Consider the following 6,705-nt stretch of genomic DNA (forward strand, 5'->3'; position numbering starts at 1 on the left):
ATTATCTTTCCTGCTCACTAATGTTGACGAGCTAGGTGAAGCTCTCACACACAATGAGATTAGGATAACATCTTTATGTTTTAATTAGCAGACCGTTACACAACTAGCTCTGGCTTGTCGTGGCCCATTAAATTAGTGGTGGAGAATCCTTGCACCTACCAAAGAGTACTCAGAATTATATTTAAAATATTTCCTACTTTCAATCGATTGTCTTTCGGACAAATGTTCGGTAGTGTACTCCCTCCCTCACGTATTTGGACTTTATAGAGAACAATATGAGAACAGATACCTGCAGATCATCAAAAAAATTTGGATACTTTTTACATACTACTCTCTCTCACATTTCATTTCATTTTTTAGATTTTTGTGCGAGAAGATGAGTTTGATATTATGTTGTGAAGGGTGATATTCAATGCATGTAGGTGGACCCATTATCAACCACCTACATTAATTAGAGCTGCATTTATTACCTCAAAGAAGTTAAGATGAAGTAAAGTTGAGATGGCGATTCCTAAATCCACCTCTATAGAAAAGTTAATGTTCCGTCCTTACATTCACATGACAGGTGCTTGACGTCACCGGGACCATTGATCATGGGCATGCATCCATCTCTCCTCACCCAGTTCCAGCGATGCGTGTTCCTACCCGCCTCCAGCGCCGGTGTTCCTGCTCGAGTTGCCCAACGGTTCAGCGTAATCAATGCAAGTAGTGCGCTCCGATGCACTGATAGTAATACGGCATTAATGTTATTCAAATAATGAGCCCATTTGAATTCAAATTCAAATTTGAATTTAAGCGCCCAAAATTCAGCGCTCATCTATATTTCAGCAACCACATTCGAATTTCTTCAGAGCTCCGTCAACCGGAAAAATCGCGCATCTGTATCTCCCACGGTCATTTCAAATATTTTCAAAAAATCCAGCCCGCTCTTTTGAAAATGCCAAACACACGACAAAAACTCTATGGCATCGAGCTACCTTCGACTAATGTTATGTCTTTCGGTCTCCAGACGTTTAACACTTCCCTGCACCACAGTTGTGTGATACTATTGTTACTTCAGAGGACTCCTCCACACCAGCGGGACTACGATAATTTGCAACACACGCTCTTCTTGAGTTCGTGTTAATGCGGTGCATATTGCGGCATCTTTAGAACTATAATCTCAGCGACGGCTTCAATGAATTGAGCTTATGGCAGCAATTTTTTTTTTTTTTTTCAGAGGAAGCTTATGGCAGCAACTTTATATTCTCCTATTGTGATGGAATAGGGGGTCACTGGTTATTTATTCCATGGGAGAAGCTGGTTGCGCACTGGATTCCAATTAACACATATAGCTATATTTTGAGCATTTCATTATAGCAGCTATATTTTGAACATTTCATTATGTAGTGATATTGAGCGTTTCATTATAGTAGCTATATTTTGAGCATTTCATTATGTAGTGATATGTGTATAATAAGAGTTAGAGCCATAGAGTGGAAGAGTTGTATTTGTTTACGGTTAGAGAAATCGAGTTCGCTATCTCGACTTGTAAGTAAATACATTGTTCTCACTCATACCATCTACTGAAATTGGTATGGGATTTTACAGCGAAGAGAGACAGAATAATACGGTCCAAGAATGAAGAAAGCTGAAGGAACTTGCATCTCTTCCAAGTCCTAACATTGTCATTTTATGCCTATGGTTCGATCCGTGTGTACTTGAAACTGTAACAACTATTTGTAAAAGATACTTCAAAAATTCTGTTTTGATACTTGGAATGGAATAATGGCACGGTATCATTCACTATGTTAATATTAATTTGACGTCGCTATAACAATAGTCTCTATGCTAACTTTATGTTTATTTGATGCGATGCATAATATGAATGACTATGATTTTGTTTATAATTTTATTTTTACTAAAATTATCACCTTGATGGTTGAATATAAATATGTTATTGTTACTAGTGCGCTTGCTTACTGTTAGCAGGATAAGTATTAAAATTTTTATTTTACTTACGGTTGAATTTAAAAAATATCATAAAAAATAAATAAATTATTATAAAACTTATATATAATTTTTTAATTAAGCAAATTTTTAATAGATAAATAGTTTATGTGATAATACTATGGATAATTATTATGATTTGTCAATATTATATATTTTCTAATTAAATAAATTTTTAATAGGTAAATAGTTTATGTAATAATACTATGGATAATTATTATGATTTATCAATATTATATAAATAATATTAGATATGTCGATATGATTTTTTTTAAATTAAGTTAATTTCTATATATACTATTATGAATATTTCAATATATTTCATAATAAAATCTCTACCACTTATTTCATAATTAAATCCCTGCCACTTAATAATTAATGAAAAGTAAATTAAAATTATAAAAAACTTATTTTAAAATATATTTATAAATATACTTTGATTATTATTATTTTATCTTTTATCTTTTATTGAATACTTTTTACTAAAGTGAATTATGTTAAAGTAGTTGAACTTGGATGGTGGGAAGATAAAAAAACCTATTTTTTTGGTTAGGAATACACTTTCTATTTAAAAGATATTTGATTTCTTTTTTTAACTAAAATCAATTTTGTTGGAAGGGAAAATCAAGAAACTACCTTTGGGTCAGCAATACACTTTGGGTTCAAAAAACATTGGAATTTTTTTACTAAAGTGAATTATGTTAAAGTAGTTGAACTTAGATGGAGGGAAAACCAAGAAACTACTTGTAAATAAATATTTGTTTTTTACTGCAACCAAACAAACTATTACTTTTTTTTTAAATTATAAATTGTTCTTTAATTAAGTTATGAGAAGGAATTTTGCACTTATTAGTAAATGATGTTTCTTTTGATTAATTGGTTAAAAGAAGCAGTTACATGTTCCAAGAAAGAAAACTAAATCTTGGAAACTATTTGAAAGAAAAAATATCAAGAGGATAGGGGTATTTGTGATCAACGAGAGGAAACACTGTGTTGAGAGCCCATGCAGTTGCATGGGGGGAGATTTACTGGCATAGTAAATCTCATGGTAGGGAGGAAAACAAAGTGCAGGTCTATGTATAGACCAAAAATAGAAGCATGAAACTCAAATAACTTAAAATATGTTGGGAGGTACAAAATCAAATAAGTGATATTTTCTGATTAAAGATTAAAATTGCGTAGATTAATAAGTCTTATTCTGAGTTGTTAATTGATTTAGAGTTATTAAATGAGTTAATTGCTTAAAATTGCATAGACTAATAACTCTTACTCCAAGTTGTTAATTGATTTAGAGTTATTAAATGAGTTAATTTCATAGTCGGTTGATCCTAGAAGTCATATAAGTAAGGTATCTTTTAATAGAAGTAAAGAATTTTTTCAAAGCTATCTGAATAGTAATTACTTGAACAAGAAATAGAGAAACACCTTCACTACTCAGAATGAAAATCAAATTAAATATAAGGAAATCATATCACTAAGGTATCTTCTAATAGAAGTAAAGAATTATTTTCAAAGCTATCGGAATAGTAATTACATGAACAAGAAACAAAAAACAAGTCTTATTCTGAGTTGTTAATTGACTTAGAGTTATTAAATGAGTTAATTTCTGGGTCGGTTGATCCTAGAAATCATATCAGTAAGGTATATTTTAATAGAAGTAAAGAATTATTTTCAAAGCTATTTGAATAGTAATTAAATGAACAAGAAATAGAAAAACAACTTCACTACTCAAAATGAAAATCACAGTAAATATCATGGAAATCATATCACTGAATTCTTTTCAAAGGTATCTGAATAGTAATTACATGAACAAGAAATAAAAAAACACCTTCACTACTCAGAATGAAAATCACAGTAAATATCAAGGAAGACAACGAATATAAATCCATGAAAGGAAAGAGTAACGAAACAAATGCAGTGATAAATACAGTGAAAAGAATACATGATTATGTATTATAAATGGATAAGTTCAGTTGAAAGAATTTACAAAAGATTTTATTCCATAGGAATTTCTAAGATTGAAAGACTGATAAAACAAATTACCCAAAGGAAGTAAAGTCTATTCTTTAAAACAAAATTAGTAATTTGTTTGTACAAAATGAAAAATAGGTAAACACCAGAATTTCTCTCATTAGCTAGTTACAATAAAATAGGTATCTAGGTCATAAACCCTAGCTATTTACACAGTTTCCACCAGGTTTTCTGGATCTAAGTAGGATAGCATAGGTATTACGAAACTGTCGAACACTCCTCGAGGGATTCCATGCGGACTAGTTAGCTTACACAAGATTAAAGCTTTAGCATTCAAACTCTATGCAGAAACGAGAAATTGTATATACGAAATCAAGGAATTCTCAACTATGGCCAGACTCAACATGGAATGTTATGAAGTGTTTTACTATTACCTAGACTAAAGATCAATCCATCCTTCGCCATATTTAAATCAAAGAATTTTTCAAAAGGAAACCAACAAATATCTCGACATTTTTCAAATACATAGATTAATACGATATATTCAAACCCTAATGTAAAGCTATAGAATTATATCAACAAGCTATTATGAATCAAAATTTGGACAAAGGAAAAGATATTGAATTTAAACGGAACCATACATTCTATAGTTTTCAATAACCATGCGAAATAGCAGTCTGAGAAATAGAGTCAAAGTTACAAACTATGGAAGAAGCCATTTAAAACTTATGTAGATATGGAACCAATAGTACAATGGGATTAAGGCTTCCATAAGCCGAGAAAGGAAAAACTTCCTAAGCATAGCATCAAGAACTCTAAGTAAAGCTGACCCTCTGGCCACAAAACCCTGCTAAGAAATGACTCTAGTAATTTAAATACCCAGTTTCTGGCGAGTTATTCCTTTTGGAAGACGAAGCCAAAGAGAGGGTTTCATCCTCCGCACCATCTGGAGGCTGTGGCACCTGTAAAGAGCTTCCACAAAACTCAACCAATAACGAGGGATTAGTTGTTAAACCTTCATAAGAAAACTATAACAAAGAAATGATAAGCACAGAGCTGATAAAAAAACTCACCATTGAATAACAACATTAAAAACCCTGTCGTAGCAGTTGAACTCCAGTATGCCCAAGCATCTAAAGCAGTTGGCAAACAAGCCCAGATGCAATCCAAAAGTCGGGAAACAGAGCTGGTGGACAAGCAGGCCCCTACATCAGGAAAAGCAACCAAATGAACCACGTCCCAAGTCACCGGACCAGAGCGGAGCTGAAGTCCATCGGTGTTCCTGAGAAATTCAATGCCAAACATGAACAAAACCACGAGGAGGTAAATGTCAAAACCCTCGAGAATCGTATGATCAACCAAGTTGACAAGGGTCGTTGATGAGGGAGACAGATCCTAAAGAAGGTGTAGCAAGTGGTCCGCGTACACCACCTAGGGCAGGACAACCAGGGCCATTAATAGGACTTAAACAAATGGCGGGCTCTTAAGAAACGAAATCCATTGTATTAAAGGCCAATTACAGAAAGTACCAAATTTATTAAATATGAAATTATTGTTATTCATAAGTTAATTGATATTGCATGTGTATAATCGCGTTTTGCGTTATGAGCCCAGTGGAAAATGATTACTAAGGTTTAAATTGACATTTATATCCATGCTTTATAATGGTTGTCTTTTGTTGTTATAGAAATAATTAGGGTATTAACATGACAAGATTAAAGTAAGCACTCTGGTAATATAGTAAAACAAAGAAAAATATACTTTCTTTTATATTTTATTTTTTTTATATAGATTTGTTACATATGGTATCAGAGCGGCTCTGGTTTTGAAAACTGAGACCTCTGGAGTAAGAAATAACAATCTCGATGATGTGCACGTAGGAGGTAGAAAAAGTTAGTATGAGGCGAACTGGGAATCCACTACACGGTTCCATATTGGGAACATGACCAACACCATTTCAGGAAGGTAATCCTGAGGTCTAGGTGCAACTGGGGGATGAGTCACAAAATCCCAATACAAACCTCCAGATGACTATACAATAATTGAAAGGTGAAATGGCTCAACTCTGGGCAGACAACGAAAGATTGATGCAGGAACAAGAAAAGATTTTGAAAAGTCTAGCAAATAGATAGAATCATTGACCCCTAGTTCCCAACCCCGATTGCGACCATACAACTAGGGAACAAGAATGCCAAACTGAAAACATGGAAATGGGGCAAGGTGAAGAAAACCAAGAAGAAGAATCAGGTAATGTGTCCAATCATAAGACTCAGAAAAAATAGAAAATTGAACTCCAAGGAGAGTTTCAAAAAATCAAGCCTTCTCTCTTCGATGGAAAGCAAGAAGAGGGGACGAAAGCATGGTTTATTAACATGAATAAGTATTTCCAGCTGTACGAGTATGATTACAATTTGAAGGCTTGTCTGGCCATTTTCCAGCTTCAAGGGAAAGCCACGTTATGGTGGGAGGAGGTAAAAACCGTCTGAGGGATCAATGAGAAAAATATAACATGGGAGAAATTGCAGAATTGTTTTAAAGAAAAATATCTAACCGAAAGGTTTTATGATGAGAAAGAAAAATAATTCCATGATCTCCACCTGGGCCAAATGACTATGGATGAGTTATAACAAAATTTACATCATTGTTGTGGTACGTTCCTTATATTCGTGAAGAAAAAGCCAAAGTGGAGTGATTTATCAGCAACCTTCCACTATTCATGAAGGAAAGGTTGGAATTTGACAACCG

The sequence above is a fragment of the Pinus tabuliformis genome, chromosome 8 (genome assembly GCF_031772625.1).
Source record: "Pinus tabuliformis cultivar Carrire ecotype Pingquan chromosome 8, CPIR1, whole genome shotgun sequence".
NCBI lineage: Eukaryota > Viridiplantae > Streptophyta > Pinopsida > Pinales > Pinaceae > Pinus > Pinus tabuliformis.